We start from the raw sequence: 18,560 nt of genomic DNA, 5'->3' as shown, positions 1-18,560 counted from the left end.
CAGTAGTCTCTCCTTCGATAGTCACATCTCTACAGTAAACAGGAAGTCCTTCTACATGGCACACCTCATCATAAAAGGGTTCTCATCCAGGAAAAAAGAGGTCATTGTTCCCCTCTACTCAACACTCAGATCCATTAAAGAGTACAATGCCCCTTTTGGAATGTACCTCACAAAACATCTGCAGCAGCTGGAAAGGCCACAGAAGTACCTCAGAAAGAGGATTACTGGCCTCATACAAATGCCCTACACTGACCGTCTCACAAACTCCAGCTTTACTCCATAGTATATTGCCTACTCCGAGGTGATCTCTGTCTAACATATAAAGCTATGTCAAACCCAGAGTTGTTGGACATGCTACATCTAAATAAATCCCAATCCATCCGAGCTACATGCTCTAGGGACCTAAACCTTGTCACCACAATAAACAGGACATGCTGGAGGGATAGATTCCTGTCCCAGAGAATTCCCATACTCTGGAACAGGCTACCCAATCTATGTCAAGCAAAGTTCTTCATTAGCACTCTTCAAGAAAAATCTTGATGAGTGCATGGGAAATTGGAAATTCACCCCGGGGATCACTTCTGTGTCTCTGCTCAACAGTGGCACAGGAAACTAACTTTCTTGGGTGGTGTAAGCCAGGGAACCTTTTTGGCAAGGCTTACGTAGGCCCTTGGGCCAATAACCTAGTACCTACCTATGAACCTATGAACCTATCTACATATTGGATAGTTGAAGCCAGTGGGGTAGCACTTTGGAGGTTGTTTGTAAAAATAGTGAAGAGTTGCGCCCCAAGAACTGAGAGTTGAGGTACTCCTAGTGTGATGGGAAAAGGGGGGATAGGACATTAAGCCATTTTACAGATTGTTGGTGGTCTTGTAAATAGCTTCAGAAGTACTGAAGTACAGAGGGGCTGAGGTTCAATTTGGAGAGTGTATTTAATAGTTTGGGTGTGGTAGACCATATCAAAGGCCTTGGACACATCTAGAAAGACAGTGGAGACTTGTCTTTGTGTAAGGGGATAATGCGTGTGATTTTCCATATTGCTGTGACATGTTGTTCTGCTGTGGACCTATTAATAAGACCTGACACTAGATAACATATGGCTTCAGCTGCTAGTTTTAAATATTCGACTATTAACTTGTCAGCTACTATTGAAGAGGGTTTAAGCTTTTTCAGTAGTTTCTGAATGGTAGCTGTGGGAACAGGCTGAAAGGAGAAGGAGTTGGAGTTAATATTGAGAGGTTTGGAGGCTAGTGATGGGTCTGTGGAATTACTTTTAATTAGCTATAGTACACTTTCAGTGAAGTATTTATTGAATTCTTCTGCAATGGTGGCAGTAGAGTGTGGTAAGTTGGGGAGAAGGGGTAGTGGAATGTCCTGGAGGTTACCAGTAGTGTGCACACCCTGAATATATTTTAAAGAAATTTAGAATCATAGAAGGGTTAAAGCATTAACATACACTGCAATGTTCCTTTACTTTAAGTAAATTGGCCACAGACTTTTGCAGATGCAGCTTACTGGTAGAGAACTGCTATAGGGATGCCTGACAGTGTTTGTATTAGCTGACAAACGGAGGTCACACTACTGGAAGATTCCAAAACTGCTGATAGAAAAGGCTAGAATAGTTTAAAAATGGCGTTGGTCTGAGGGGGGAGTATTTATATATATATATATATATATATATATATATATATATATATATATATATATATATATATCTGTATATAGATGTAAATAGATATAGATGCAGGTATATGTATAGTTATAGATAGATATAGCTATACGTATTTAACAGACTGCATCGCATCTCAAAATTAAAACCAGTGAAAATTTGTATATGAAATCAGTTTTAATCAATTATACGTAATGTCACAAGTAAAAAAATTGAATAACATAATGTAAAATAACACCTACAAAGAGGTCCATACACCATCAATGTGTAAAACATCCATACAGACTCAAAAGTTACACTGCATTCTAGACTATACCGATGTAATTGATATTTCAACATAACATCCCTGAATTGTGCAGTAACTAGGCATAAATTCCTCTGCATTTCTTGGTCAGCGATAATATATCTAATGGCATGATACCCGCCAATGGAACTGGCAATTCAGAACTAACTACTAAATTACAAATACAGTATCTATGTAGGGGCAGTCACCTCCGCATCCCCTTACTTAAACATGCAAACTCCACAGTGACACGGTTGTGACCAAAAGGAAATATACCATATTCTGTTAAAGCTGACTAGATGCAAATTGACTTTTGTACTAACTGATTTTTTTTGCTTCCTATGTAGCTGACCATCCGTGCATCCCAGTGTCACTGTTTACCATTGCGTCTACCTACCCTTCCTTTTCTCTCCTGGATAAAATCCAACAGGGTTGGGGATAATAAGGAGTTGGGGTATTTCAGGATGGCTTATCAAGTTACTGCTGGGGAGGATTTTTTCTGCTGTGATCTAACCTCATTTCCCCATTCCCTCCCTGCATTCACCAGTATGTCCAACAGGCAGGCATGCAATGAGGATGTGCTGACATATCACCCCATATCTGCAGCAGAACAGCTAATATCCACCCTGTTCTCCTCCTCAGGTCATACCTCCCATCTATGTCCCTGGCCTCCACCAGGGATCATATGTGGATAATGAACAGGTATCCACCCTCCCCACCAGGGATCAAACATGGAGAATGAACAGGTAACCACCCTCCCTACCAGGGATCATACACGGAGAATGACCAAGTAAACACCCTCCCCCAGGATGGGCATACACATCCATCTCTGCCAGCATCTGAGATGCTTAGGCAGCTATTTGAGCCTGGCCACCAGATCATACCTCCCAACTGTACTGAATACCAAATTGGTCCAAATAATTGGGTGCCACGATTCCTGAGCTTAGGTCTTAGAGCCAACAAAGGTATTTTATTCCTTTTTCTGGTCTGCTTTTGGACTGCGTGTGTGTGTGTGTGTGTGTGTGTGTGTGTGTGTGTGTGTGTGTGTGTGTGTGTGTGTGTGTGTGTGCGTGTCTGTGTGTTTGTGTGTGAAAATACCCCCGACCGAATACACCTGGTGGCTAGAGGTAAGGGAGCAGGTAAAAAGAGTCTAAAGTCCCTATCCACCACCACCTGTGAATTTGTGTCTCATATTTTGGTGTATTCCTCATTAAATATGTGGTTTTTAGGATTTTTGTGGCAAATCACTAAATAATGTATGGCATCTGAATTTCAGACTTCATGTTATTTTTGGTAACACAAAACCTTTTATGCTAGCAATTTTATAAGTTTATAAGATCACTATTTGCAATTTGTCCCTATTTTGGGGGTGTATTCCACCATTATTGGCTTTGTGCTAAGGCATTGAGAGCTATGGTGAAAAGTGAGAACTGAATTCACTAAATGATGGACCATTTAGGTTTCAGTCTTCCTGTCTTTCCAGAAACTGTTGATTTGGCATAGTGGTATGTTGCTCTGATTGTAGTGCATAGGGTCCTAGGTTCAAGACTTGGCAGTGAAATGCATGGCCGTAACGCAACATTTTAGTCTAGCAACTTTCCAAAATTATAATACAAGCAATGTTTAAAATGTGTCCCTGTTTTTTGGCCTTTTGTCCCCCACCCCAAAAAAAGTTTTGAAAATAAGTGTAAGAAGCTATGCAAGATGCCTATGGCTTACACTACTGCCATTCTATGTAGATATATGTGTATGTATATATATATATGTGTGTGTGTGTGTGTGTGTGTGTGTGTGTTTGTGTGTTTGCATGTGTGAGTGTGTGTGTGTGTGTGTGTGTGTGTGTGTGTGTGTGTGTGTGTGTGTGTGTGTAAGGAGACTTTTATGATGGAAATGTTCTCAATTGGGCAGTTTTGTCATTACTGGTCCATGCATTTTGTTTCATTGCCTACTGGAAGAATGTTCAAACAATAAATTTAAAAAATCAAGATAAATCTTCTCATTTCATTCCAAAGTGATTCTTTATTGAAGAAATATTGGCAGATAAGCACTGTGTATTAATTCTGAAAATCTAGTTTACTGAATAGTTATATCCATCTAGGCATAGTTAGGTAGTATGTTTTCATTACTTAATACAAAATATAAAACAGGTGGGAAATATCCCTGAAATGTTATTGGATATGGTTAGAAAATCCTTTTCTCATAGGTCGGCCTTGAGGAGATCAACCAACCAACAGGATGACCACATCATAGCCACTGCTGTTTGGCTTCAAATGAAAAAATTAATTAACAAATCAAAATGGAACCCAGATCCTAATTCTTTCCTTAGAAATGGTATGAGACTGGTTGGAAGAGCCTCATATTTAGATGGCACAGGCACTGACCAAGAAGGCAATTGTTTTGGGATACAGTGGAGTGGAATCAGCGCTTTTGCTACCCTTTATGTGGTCTCCTTCTCCATTCCACTGGCCTCTTTTTGCATTTTTTATCATTTAATGATTTATTATTTTATTATTTTGTTGTCCACCAAACACCAAGTTGCTCTTACTGCTTTTTCAATAGATGACATACACGGAATTCAGTTGACTCCCTTTAGCCAGCATTTTTAATATATGTTAAGCAAGACTAACGTAACATTGTTTAACATCTAAACTACATTGCTTGCTACATGGTAGAGCTGGAGAAAGCTCTACCTGCTTCACATAGTGACCCTTTCATTTACTTATTCGTGTTTATGTTTATACCCTTCGGGATCTTGTTTTAAATAGGCTGAATTTATCCCTCCTATAGCTTCATTTTAGACACTTTATTTGTTTCTATGTTATGGCTGCAGATTAATTCCAAGACATTATTTTTTGTTTTGCTCACAACTCTTGTTCTGTTTTCTTTTCAACTTGTGATTAATTAATAATCCATTTTTGCTGCCCCTATTGGCTAATTCCTATCCATTAGTAAGTACTGTACACCCTGACCATGGATTTGCCCCAGCTTGGGCATGTATGCCCCCCCGGGTCTCCTCCCCTGGTCCCACTACATGTTTTTCTCCACCATTGCCCTTTTGAATGTTTGCCTACCAATAATTTTAAAATAAACTTGACTAGCTTCCATGTTTTTCTCCACCATTCCCTTTTGAATGTTTGCCTACCAATAATTTTAAAATAAACCAACAAGAAGGAGTGAGGATAGTCACCACGATCAAAGATAGGTGCAAGGATATCTGATGAAGCGTAGCCTGGACTACGCGAAAGCGCTTATCCATTTTCTTGCAATAAAGAGTCTTTTACATGCTTAAGGAGACGTTTGGTTGAATTTTCCTTGCACCTATCTTTGATCGTGGTGACTATCCTCACTCCTTCTTGTTGGTTTACCCGGTTTATCGTTTGGTGAGTTACGTCTTTGGCTGAAAAGTGGTGTTCCTTTTACGGACAATTTTAAAATAAACTTGACTAGCTTCCATCGGCCAGTGAAGTTATCCACTGCATATGCTTCCCAAATTATTCAGTTGGCCCCCACTGGCTTACATTCTACCCAGCCCAATGGCTACCACCCCTTACTTGCAAGGAGACAATTAACCTGTTTCTGATTATCTCCCATCCAACCACATACCTCTTACTTATCCATACTGGTTTTGGCCCCTGCACAATATAACTTCTAACCAACTTCAACCCCAGCCATTTATCTTCTTACTCACAGTGGCCAGCTAAGGTTAGATGGACCAAATTATATAATTTTTCCATACCCCCCTTTTTTGCTTCATTTTCCAGTGGGCCCTTGATTTTTATTTACCCACTTCTTGTTTACTGTTCCCTTAATATTGGTCCTTTACACACCTTGGAATTTTATCCAGACTGGACCCCGTTTTCTTCCCTAATACTATCTACATCCCACCACTAGGACTTGTATAAATAAATCAATGAATCCCAAAACAATTGTCTTTTTGGTCACTACCTGTGACATCTAAATGTGAGGCTCAGTCCAACCTGTCTCATGTCATTTCTAAGGAAAGAATTAGGATCTGGGTTCTATATTGATTTGTTAATTATTTTTTTCATTTGAAGCCAAATACCAGTGGCTATGATGTGGTCATCCTATTGGTTGGTTGATCTACTCAAGGCCAACCTATGAGAAAAGGAATTTTCTAACCATATCCAATAACATTTCAGGGATATTTCCCACCTGTTTTATATTTTGTATTAAGTAATGAAAACATACTACCTAACTATGCCTAGATGGATATAACTATTCAGTAAACTGGATTTTCAGAATTAATACACAGTGCTTATCTGCCAATATTTCTTCAATAAAGAATCATTTTGGAATGAAATGAGAAGATTCATCTTGATTTTTGACCTACTTTAACTGCTTTAACTGTTTGTGATTTGGACTCTCCTAATTGTTTGGGTTTAGTTTAGCAGAAATAACTATTCATGTAATTATTACCTTCAGTCTCTGGTTTGTCTGAACCTTGGTAGTGGAACCCAGTTCCGCTAACTTTGGTTAAGGGATGCTAAATACAAGGGTGCTATGAGTGTTTTCTTTTTTCTGATCTTATTGACACTTGGAAAAAATACTTGCAAAAATAATTTATATTGTATTTTCTGAGTACATTGACCAATATATGTAACTTTCACCAAAATAACATGATTTAGGAACTGAACTCTGGACTTCTCCTTAGCATGGACAAGGATGTGTTATATTAATTGTCCTAACAAGAGCTTTTGATCTTGTGGACCACTCCATCCTGATAAACCATATGTCAGACATTGATATAAGCTGTGCTGTAACCCTATAGCTCCAACACTATGTATTCAATCATTACTGTAGTGTTAACATTGACTGCTCAAGTTTTCACAATGCCCTACTACTTAAAGATGCTCCTCAGGGGTCCAACTTTGACCCATTATTTTTTCCATCTTCATTAATAAAGACCATATGACTTATTCCATCTTACTTTGTTACTTTACCCTGATGATATGGTCCTTTTCCATTCTAATAGCTCTTTTCTTTCTCTCTGACAAAACTTGCAATCCAACTGCCGTACACTGATAAAGAGGATTAATACAAAACCTACTTCTTAATACCCCAAAACAAAATCAGTGCTGTTTGGCACTAATCAAAAACTTACTAAAATATTCTATTCATTTCTAATTAAGGAACTAAACAATTAATCCTTTAAAACTAAAAGTTTTGGTCTTTAAAAAGTCCTTTTCCATAAATCCCCATAACCAAACTTCAGTGCATCAGCCAATGGTGTCTGTTCTCCATCTCAAACGTGAGAATCATTTCCTCCTCATATGATGAAATACACTTCCTACCAGACTCAGCTAAAGGCTCATCTTCTAAAACAAGCAAAATGCTCCTGATGTCCTACATAACACAAATCAAACACCAAAGATGCTCTATATAATGTTCCACTAGTAGTATATTGCTCTTTAAATTCCTTCTGAATTATATCTATATTCACTTGAAATTCTCAATATAACCCTTTATGACCTCAGGCCTACTTATTTCATCTTACTCAATGTTTACATTTATTCATATGCATAGTATTATTGCTTTTGTTGCAATCCTCTTAGAGGAGTACTCTAAATAAATAATTTTGTTTCATACAGTTATGGTTCTGATATTTGTACTGACTGTACTCTAAGCTAGTAATGTATCTTACATTCAGTGTAAATAAATGCATGTGTACATTATTAACACATATGTTACATTCCTCTTGGAGTAGCTCTCCTAGTTAAGAATTTTGTTTGATACAATTATCCTTCAGACCTATTTTTATATTTATATCTTTAATTTATATGCTGGATGTATTACTCTAATGGGGTTATATAATGTAGATGCTATAATCAAAGTTGCTGAGAAAAATAAAGTTTTCCTTTTGACATTCTAAATGGATAGTTAGTTTTGCTTTGAGTGATAGGTCTGATTCAGGTTGCAAGCTTAACAGGAAATGCGAAAGATTTATTCATTCTTTTCTAGATCCATTCAGTGCCATTTGGATTCCTTGGATGATCTGATGTCAGATACTGACATGGAAAATGGGATATTACTACCTATCAAAAAATCGCATGCAACATCTTCAGTCCCTTTATTAGCAGGTAGAGGATACACAAAATAAATGTGACGTTATTGATTTTTCAGGAACTCATAGCTCACAGAATTAGATTGTTTACCTGGAACACATAACCTGACACATACTAGTTATTCTTATACACAGTATGAGTCTGAATATAAACTGCTAAGTAAAGGATTAATTTTTTTCCCTATTTTTCAGTATCAAAAAGTAATCTGTGTATGATATTTAAGCTTTTTGCAGGAAACTGAATCTAATTTTTTTGTTTAATAAGGGAACAATACATCAACCAAATGAAAGTCATTCAAACCTTTGTTTTTTTTCAGCCTCCATACAATTTACTGCATTAGCCGTAAAAAAATTGTGTTACATGATTTGCATTATGAAGCCCATGTTATATGTATAATAGCAACATTTAACACCATATGAAAAAGAAGGCTTAGTCTCCTTAAAAAACAATAAGGAAGTAGTTATTACCACTGTGAGCAAAAATAGTTCTATACTGGTTTGGGGATCAGATGACTGTAAAATGGAGGCCTTGTTTCAGTTATAGGATGGTAGATTTCACTGGAGATGATCTTTTCGCCCTACCCTTAAATTTAAGAAGGCTATTGATACATTTCTTAGGCACACTATAGAAGAAAGCATTATCAACCTCCAGGTATTTCAGAAACATGTTGTTAATCAGCTAAAATGTCAACAGATTAATCTCCTTCCTGAAATACATAAAGATGCTTTGAAACCTCCAACCATATCAATTACTTCTGGCAAAAGTTCATTGACTGAGCCTTTATCTGTATATCGGTATATTATATAAGCTGCCTTTAAAAAAAATGGTTAAAGCAAAAATTGAGGGTTGCACATAGTTTCCACAGTTAATACAATATGTACTGTTAGAAGATGGGTTGTTTTTAGTATTCATTGGATGTTAAAGCCTTGTACATTAGCATCCCGCAATGTGCTGATTTTGATGTTATTGAATATTCACTTAAAAACGTAGATATATATCATCAGAGTTTTAACACTTTTTTACTATACCTCATTGAAGATGTTCTCACTGAGAATGCTTTCCATTATGTTATTTCCAGCTCAGAGAGGTATGACTCCAGGATATATCATTTTTACCCATTTATGAGGTATGTTCGGGACCACATCATATATGACAACAGCCACAATCTTTACCTCCAGACCATGGACATGTAGGAGAGATATTGGCTTACATGGTCCTCATATATTTTTAGTTGAAATAATGTTTGATCTGAATGAGAACAGATACAGAAAATTATTTAATTTTAAACAAGCTATCAGCTGCAAAGCTGTACACATTTTTCTTTATTCCTAAATCTCAGTTTGTGAGAATAAAATGAATCTATTCAGATCAGGAAGATTATAATAAATGTTCATTTGATTTAGTGCATAGATTATGCAGTAAGGGTTATGATAGAAATAAGGTTCTTTCTGTGAAGAATATTGTCAATGTTATGGATAGGCCTAAACTTTTATGCTATAAACAACCTACCATTAAAAGTAAATAAGGTCTGGCATTAATAGCTACATTTGGTAATAACACACTTGAATTCCATAAATGTAATAATAAATATTGGGATATTTTGAAAAGTGATAACCACCAAAGTTATTAGCATAAACGTTTACTTGTACATTTTTGATGACTGTAATAAAACTCTGTGCATAAAACAATTACAGGCTGCTTTGATCGGTACTGTTTAGTAACAACTACGATTACTGCAAATATGTGGTCAGAAATAAACACTTTAATAAAGAAAATACTGACAAGATGTTCTCTGTTTGGTTTTCACTTGTAAAACTGAAAAGATTATCTGTCTGGTCATGTACTTACATGGATTTTTATGTAGGAAAAATGCATATTTTCAACCTACATCTAACCGATATTAGATACAAAAACAGAATGTATATTACAGACATAAACTCAGACATCCAGGAGTTGCATTTGTTTCTACAAGCATTAATAGACTAGTTAATATGGCCACTAATAAGCGGGATTGGTCTAATATTCTATCCAAAAAGAGAGGCAATGGATTGTTAGTTTAAGAATTCACTGTTCAGCTGGTTTAAAAGAATATTTACAGGCTCATATATCTCGTTCAGTGACTGCAAGTGTTATTTTCCTATGACAGATGATTCATTTGGGTTATGCGTTTCACATTTGCACATGGTAATATGGTGGTTAGCCATTTTTTTTTAGAGTCACCTTTTGTTTTATATTTTGGTTATATGTGTAGTATTTCATACTTATTTGATATATTTTGTTTGTGGATTTCACAGTGGATTTCAATTTGATGACCAAGCATTTTTTTTAGTTTATGGCTTGAACAATACAAATTTTCACATTTATCTTTCATCTTAAAAGCTGCTACATTTTAGTGGTGCTGAATGTTTGTTGATTTCTGGTTAGAAATATATCATCTGGCCCAATCAAATAATTAAATGATTGCAGATAGATGGAGGAGAAGCAGATGCTTATACATATTTCATTTTCTTAGGCTGAAAGACATCTGCAGATGGTGACTATAGCCAGGAAATTATAAGAAATTCACATCTTTGAAGAAAAGATATAGAAGATCTGGATAAGTCAAAGCTGTGGTTTTCCCAGTAATAAAATATGTCTACAGAGAATTTAGAGTGAATTTAGTGCCATCTGTCTCTGGATAAGTAACTTGCATTACTAAATCGCAGTTTTTCAAGTCACTTTTAAGTGCTACTGTTGCTTCTATACATTATGTGTTACATTTGTTTTAAACTCTTAATCGTTTTAGAATGGCATATCTTTATTATTGCATTTAAAACTGCATTTTTCTGCACTCCTGTCTTCATGCTGTGTCTGATGTTTGCATTACTGTTGAATTTGTTCATTTCATGCACTTTAGCTCATTAATGCCTATTTGGAGTGGAATGTCACACCTTTAGCAACCTACACACTTCTTGTACTGCAGAGCATTTTCTAAAATATAAAAAATACATAATGCAGATAAATGTAAGTAACTTGTGAACAGTAAAAGCTATTGAAACTGCACAAATAGCAATGTTATCACTAAAAAGTATTCTTTATACCCGCGGTGGTGATGCTGCGGTAGCATTGTCGCCTCACAGTAAGACGCTGTCCGGTTCGATTCTCAGCTAAAGTGTCTTCTGCGTGGAGACATGCGTGAATGGACGTACCTTCGTTGAAGGTTGTGCATCAGGCCTGGCAAGCCGGTACGTAAAAATCAACTGCCAATCATTAGCAGACCGGAGTTCCGCTGTGGCGTCCCCTAACCGGGAAAAGCCGAAAGAAACAAACAAATCACTAAAAAGTATTCTCTACAGTGATAATAGTCAGCGCATGCATATAGTACTGTTATGGGCAAATTCAGAACAATAAAGCCTGAATTTTTTCATAACAGACTTAAAAAACAGCCATGGTCATTCAGAACTGCCATATAGCTAAAACACCTGATGTCCTTAAGGGGTCATTTGCATATATCCCATGCTACCTCTAATACAAGAGATTTTGGAATCACACAGTGGAAAATCTAGCTTGGCTAGGTTTTTCTTGTAATATTTACAGAAAGTAACCTTACTTTATAGAAGTTATTCTGTTTATTTTACAGAAGCAACCTTAATATTGCTCTCTTTAGAAACACTTTTTATAATGTTAAGTTGCTAAGTTGTAAAGTTTCTCATGCATAGTGGGTCCTAAAGCTTTTCTTCTTAGGCTTCCGCAGAAAATGGACTTGTTCTCCACTCGGACTTTCCTGGTAAACAAATGTAAAATAAAAATAAAATAAAAAAATAAATAAAATATGAAAACATATGCTCAGGTATATAATTATCAATAAATATAATTCTGAATATCTCCAAAGATGTGCAACTCACACTGAAAGAATCAATGACATCTTTATTCAGCAATACCTAAGGTTTCACCTGATGCCATACAACAGTTTCTAAGTCACTTGTTTTTTGAAGTACTAAGTGCATATGGAAATATTGGTTATTATAATAATTATTTACAAATAACTGGTAATATCTCCAATATAGTGTGATGTAAATAAACATTGATAATGAAATGACCTGTCTCCTACAGTGGCATACAGCATTATATCCCAGAACAGCATGAACATTTCTGTTATGAAAATATGGAGATCATCATCATCATCATCTTCTTTCAGCTGTTCCCATTAGGGGTCGCCACAGTAGATCACCTGTTTCCATTTCTTCCTGTCCTCTGCATCTTGCTCTGTCACACCATCCACCTGCACGTCCTCTCTCACCACATCCATAAACCTGATCTTAGGCCTTCCTCTTTTCCTGTTACCTGGTAGCTTCATCCTTAGCATATTTTTCCCAATATACTCAGCATCCCTCCTCAGCACATGTCCAAACAACGTAATCTTGCCTCTCTGGCTTTGTCTCCAAACCTTCCAACCTGGGCTGACCCTCTAATATACTTATTCCTAATCCTGTCGACCCTCGTCACACCCAGTGCAAATCTTAACATCTTTAACTCTGCCACATCCATCTCAACTCATGCCTTTTTGTCAATGCCACTGTTTCTAACCCATATAACATAGATGGTCTCACTACCCTCTTGTAGACCTTCTCTTTCACTCTAACAGGTATTCATCTGTCACAAATCACTCCTGACACTCTTCTCCACCTGCTACATCCTGCCTGTACTCTCTTCTTCACCTCTCTTCCACACTCACTATTACTCTGAACTGTTGATCCCAAGTATTTAAACTCATCCACCTTCGCCACCTCTACTCCCTGCATCCTCACCATTCCTCTATCCTCCTTCTCATTCACACACATATATTCTGTCTTAGTCCTGCTGACCTTCATTCCTCTTCTCTCTAGAGCATATCTCCATCTCTCCAGGGTCTCCTCCACCTGTTATGGAGATAAATATGAAAATATGAATAATACGCAGCAAATGGTGTTTAGGTTCTTTACATCCTAGATTAACAATCTTTATGTCATTTTGTTAGTAACTTTTTGCCCTTTCTGATACTGCCTATTAATAGTTGGTATGTCATTTCATTAAATAAATCACACCAAAAATGATCTGGATGCCATAAGGAGCTATGGATGTTAACTGGCAGTATACAAAAATGTGCTGTAGGCTTCAGTGAGTTAAGCACTTTCTCATAGTTTTAAGTTGGGTATTTCTTGCACTTCAGGCCCATTTTGTGGCAGTGGAGGGTAGCCTGGTCAAATTCTGTGCTGCAACTCAATTAAGAAACTTTAGATAATGCTGCTTGTGATTGGCCGAGGGCCATTTTAATTGTTTACTTGTTGTTGTTACAAGCCTCTATAAGGGAGTCACATTTATGTAAAGCTTGGTTCTGCACAGCAGATTTTAACAGTGCCTGCACAGGAGATATTACTAGTGCCCTGTATATTCACAGCACCTAGAATGACATTTCCATATAAGACTAACGTTCAGACTTCTCTTTTACATGGTTGCACAAAGAACAACTGGTTTGTGTAGGGGCAGATGCTGTCCCAAATGCTTTGGAGTAGATACTCCCATTACTAATCCTTTTTTAACAACCTACTCATTACTTAGAAAGGGCCAGTAACTACAAACATGAACTTTCCTGCTATCTCCGCAGCCAGTTTAATGTTTATGGGCATTCAGAGGCACTTCAACAACTGCTTTATGTTTACTGACAGCCAACTTATTCTCAAACAAACTTATAAAGTCTCTCTCAGATTCCTCTCCCCTATCCCACTCATAAACATTCATCTCTCCACCCACTACTACACCCAACCTAAGCAATCAATCTTCACTGCCCAGCCCACATCCTCTACCTAACCTATCTAATCCACTACTCCTCAACATACTCCCCACAGTCAGAGCCTAAGGCCTACCTACTCCCCAATCCTACTACAAAAACTAGCTTACTAACCTACAGCATAGTAATTACTAACATCCCCTCACTTTTCACTTTAAATAACCTCCTACACTATGTTCTCAAAACCCTTAACCTACACCCCACAACTATTATTACTCCTCAACCTATCCTACATCTACTACCTCACTCAACCCACACATACTAACCATACTCAAGCCTTCCACATAACTACTGACTTCAACACATTTCCATCAAAACCTCACATCACAATATTTCCTCATCTCTATCCTATAAAAATTCAACTATTCTTTACTTTTAAACTCATTAACCCCTATAAACACTCATCCACAACAGCAGCTAATCCATACCTTACCAATGCATCAAAGTTCAACCCAGACTTTACCAATGCATTAAAGTACAACACACATACTAAGCAATCCAAACACCTAACCAATATTATTCTATATTTAATTACTACCCTACTATCAGGAGACATACATCCCAACCCCGGCCCCTCAAACCCCTCCAACATTGACAAGTCTATACTTATTGCCTCCCTAAACTCTCAAAGCATAGTAAACAAAATCCCAAGCCTCCATGCCTGGCTCTCACACAACAAACCCAACATTTTATCTATATCTGAAACATGGCTAAAGTCTCACATAAAAGACCATGAGATAACACCACCAAACTACTATATCATCCGAAAAGACAGATCCCACAAAAAAGGTGGTGGTGTTGCTCTTCTGTATTCATCCTCCCTGTCAGTCACCCCTTATAACAAGCCTATTCCCAAATTCAACAATGCAGAAATACTCTTGACAAAATTTCAACTTAATAAACACAAACACATAGTAATAGTCTCCCTCTACATCCCCCCTGGAGACAATATTACCACATTAGAAAATATACTTTTCTGGCTCTCCACAAATATTAACAACGAAATAATAATCCTAGGTGATACTAACATAAACTGGTCCTCCATTCAGTCAAACACAAGTCCACTTAGCATAAACCTTTACAACTTCTCACAGCTAATTAATTCCACAACCCGCCCTCCAAAACTCTATCTTCAGGTAGCATTCTAGACTGGATCTTAGTCTCTCACCCTCATTACTTCTCTGACAGTGGTACACTTCCAGACTCCCTCAGTGATCACCTGCCCACCTTTGCATACCGACTCCCTACACCTTTACTAAGAACACATAACTATATTACCATACGCAATCAAAAAAACTTTCAACCAACAGCTTTCAATGACTCTCTAAAAGGAATCAACTGGGATATTCTAAAAACTCTAACCCTAGATGATGCCGTAGCTCACTTTAACACAACCTTTTTAAATATCCTAGATCACCATGCTCCCCTAAGCTCCAAAAGAATAAAACTAAAAACAACCCCTTGGCTAACCAAAACTACTCTGGCAGCTATGAAACACAGAGATAAAGTCTGGGCACTTTACCATAAAAATAAATCTCCCCTCTCCCATCTTGAATTCAAAACACTCAGAAATAAAGTAAAAAAGCTCATTATTGCTGATCGACAAAACTATTTCTCCAAACTTCAAAACAATAATAAAACAAACCCTCAGAAGTTCTGGAAAGGAATATCTACCCTTATCAATCCTGGCAACTTACTCAACCCCACTCCTGACCCCAATGCTTCTGACAAGGACTTAGCTACACAATTCAACACATTTTTCATAGATTCCATCTCCAAACTAACATCTTCATTCTCCAATACCTCTCCATCCTCCACTTCTCCCACCAGCACTCTTTCCTACTCCTCCATCTCCACTCCCTCTCCATCTCAGTCACCCCCTCTTCACACACCTCCTCCCCACTCCTCCAACTCTACTACCACTCCCTCTCCATCTCTATCACCCCCTCTTCACACACCTCTATCACTAAAACCAATTCCAACAACCACAATAAAAAAACTTTTACAAAAACTAAAACCATGCTCCAATGCCCCTGACAACATTCCTTCTTACTTCCTCAGCATTTCTGCTGAGGCCATAGCCTACCCCATCAGTATACTAATTAACCGCTCTATCCAAGAAAACATGGTACCCCAAATCTGGAAAAAGGCTTACATCATACCTTTACACAAAGGTGGCAATAATAACACTATTGCAAACTTCCGCCCCATAGCTATCCTATCCCCCATCTCTAAACTCCTAGAAAAGTGTATCCATTTACAACTACTACCTCACCTCTTGGGCAATAATCTGCTCACTCCAACTCAGCATGGTTTTAGACCCGGCCACAGCACTATGTCAGCCCTCCTCTCCTTCATAGAAACTGTAAATAAAGCTCGGGACTCAGGTCATATTGTCTCTACCCTCTTACTTGATCTTTCAAAGGCCTTTGACACTATCTCTCACAAGCTCCTTCTAACCAAACTCTCTCATCTCAACTTATCTCCTTCCTCACTGTCCTGGTTCTCTAGCTACTTATCAAATAGACATCAAGCAGTAAAATGGAAAAGGCCACATCCTCTTTTCTAAATACCCCAACCGGAGTTCCCCAGGGCTCCATACTGGGTCCTCTCCTATTTAATATATTCATCAACGACTTCCACAACTCTATTCCATTCTCCAGCGTTATCCAATACGCAGATGATTCAACTATCATCTGCACTGCTACATCCTTCCCAGTACTACAAAAGCTTACACAAGATGCATTCTCTTCCACTGAACTTTGGATGAAAGATAACCACCTTGTTCTTAATGCCTCTAAAACCAAACTAATGGTATTTACCCCTCTAAACACATCTCTACCAGTACTAATTCTCTATTAATTAACAGCCATAACAACACATCCCTGGAATTGGTGTCCAATGCTAAATTACTTGGTGTTCAAATAGACAGTCACCTTAAATTCAACTATCACATTCAACTCAACATAAAAAACACATCAAAAACTAGGCATGCTATACCGACAAAATCGCTACCTTACACCCTCCACTAAAATCACTCTCTCTACCTCATTCCTCATGCCCTCTCTTCTATACGGAGCCCCTCTCCTAACCAACATCCAATCTTCCCTTAAAACAAAACTTTCCTCCTGTTACAATAAAATTGCTAAATTCGCTACCAGCCATAAATCTTCAAGCCATCACTGCTCTTCACTCCATAAATTAAAATGGCTTGAACTTCCTAACCAACTTATCTATTCTCAACTTACTCTTGCTCATAAGCTCATTTTCAAACCTGACCTCTGTCCATCTCTTTCTTCTGCATTTAAATTTCACCTTCCCAGCAGGGTACTTAGATCTAACAACCAAAATCTAATCGAATTATATAAACCAAAGCGTCCCCCTGGTAAAAATCTCCTAAACTTTAGCTTTGCACGACTCTGGAACTCCCTACCTCCTGCCATTCGCACCACTTTCAACCACCTTACATTCAAAAAATCTCTTCACTCTCACCTACTTTCCCAGTGGGAATGCTCATGCTCACATCCTTCATGATCCATACTGAAAAAAAAAAAAAAAAAAAAAAAAACAATTTTTGTTCACTACATTGTCAGCTCTGTTGCAATTGTTTCTTACTTTTCTAAATTGAAATGCTTACCTTCTCTAGACTGTATCATCTAAAATGTTTACCACCAGTTGTTCTTCCTAAAAGTGTTTGCTCTAACTTTAATGTGAACAGTACTCTGTCTACCACATATTGTATATTATATTTGTAAAATTCTTGTAATTATTGTAATATGGATGTAAATCCTACTGTAACCTTATTTGGAGCTTTTCTCCCCAGGACTCCATTGAAAATGGGTTCATTTGGCCCAATGGACTATCCTGGTAAACCAACTGCAAATAAAATAAATAAATAAATAAAGTAGGTGAAAGATTACACAATGTCACTGTAGGCAAAGTTTTGACCTACAAGCACTCATAATACCAACCGGTTTGTCAGAAATGCAGACACTATACCCACCACACACACATTATGGATCTGACACATAGAATCACATATGCTGAGGTACATAAAATAAATCTTCATCCCTACCCCAACGTCCTCCCAGTCATCAAACCTACAAAAATATCCTCAGCAGGTGAACAAGCCCTCCAACAAAACAACACCCACCACAGCACATGCAGCCACGTATCATTCAGCCACGTATCATTAAGCCTCAACTTCTAAGCCCATAATGCAAGATGCCCCACAACTCAATATTTTAGTCTTAGCAAATTCCATCATGAGACACATACATGTCGCACTAGCTTGCTGAGCAAGGAGAAAGTCACTGTCAGATATCACCAGGTAATGCACACACTCAGGTCATTGGACTACAAGTCCAAACTATCCACTTATGTTGTGCTGACACTGTCAATAAAAAGGATCAAACATGCATGTCCACTGCTAGTGAGGTTTGGCTTTATTGACCTGAATGTAATGATAAAGACTTAAAAAAGTAAAAAGGTCGTGGGGGTTCAGAAGCGATGTAGTTGAAACATTTGATGTTCTTACTGGGTCATTTGCATATATCCCATATGCCTCCGTTACAGGAGGTTTAGGGTATCACATATCAGTATGACGCAGTCATAGTCCATGTGCGTGCAAATGACCTGAGTGATATCTCCCTGGAATATATGTAGAGATACAGGGACCTCTTGGACTATGTGCCCCATGCTTGCATGAGCCTGACA

General features: G+C 37.7%; 1 long non-coding RNA gene across 1 annotated transcript in view; it reads left to right on the top strand.

The window, feature by feature from the left end:
* Positions 1-10,683, top strand: part of LOC122807542 — a 26,462-nt gene extending 15,779 nt beyond the window's left edge. Inside the window, exons 2-3 of the long non-coding RNA XR_006365698.1 lie at positions 7,935-8,053; positions 10,551-10,683. This is a non-coding gene — a long non-coding RNA (uncharacterized LOC122807542). The remainder of the gene's footprint in view (positions 1-7,934; positions 8,054-10,550) is intronic.
* The last annotated feature ends 7,877 nt before the right edge of the window (positions 10,684-18,560 follow it).

The sequence above is a fragment of the Protopterus annectens genome, chromosome 7.part1 (genome assembly GCF_019279795.1).
Source record: "Protopterus annectens isolate FY-2018-M chromosome 7.part1, PAN1.0, whole genome shotgun sequence".
Lineage (NCBI taxonomy): Eukaryota > Metazoa > Chordata > Ceratodontiformes > Protopteridae > Protopterus > Protopterus annectens.
Note: the sequence above shows the minus strand (reverse complement) of the source record. Positions and strands in the feature narration are given on the sequence as shown.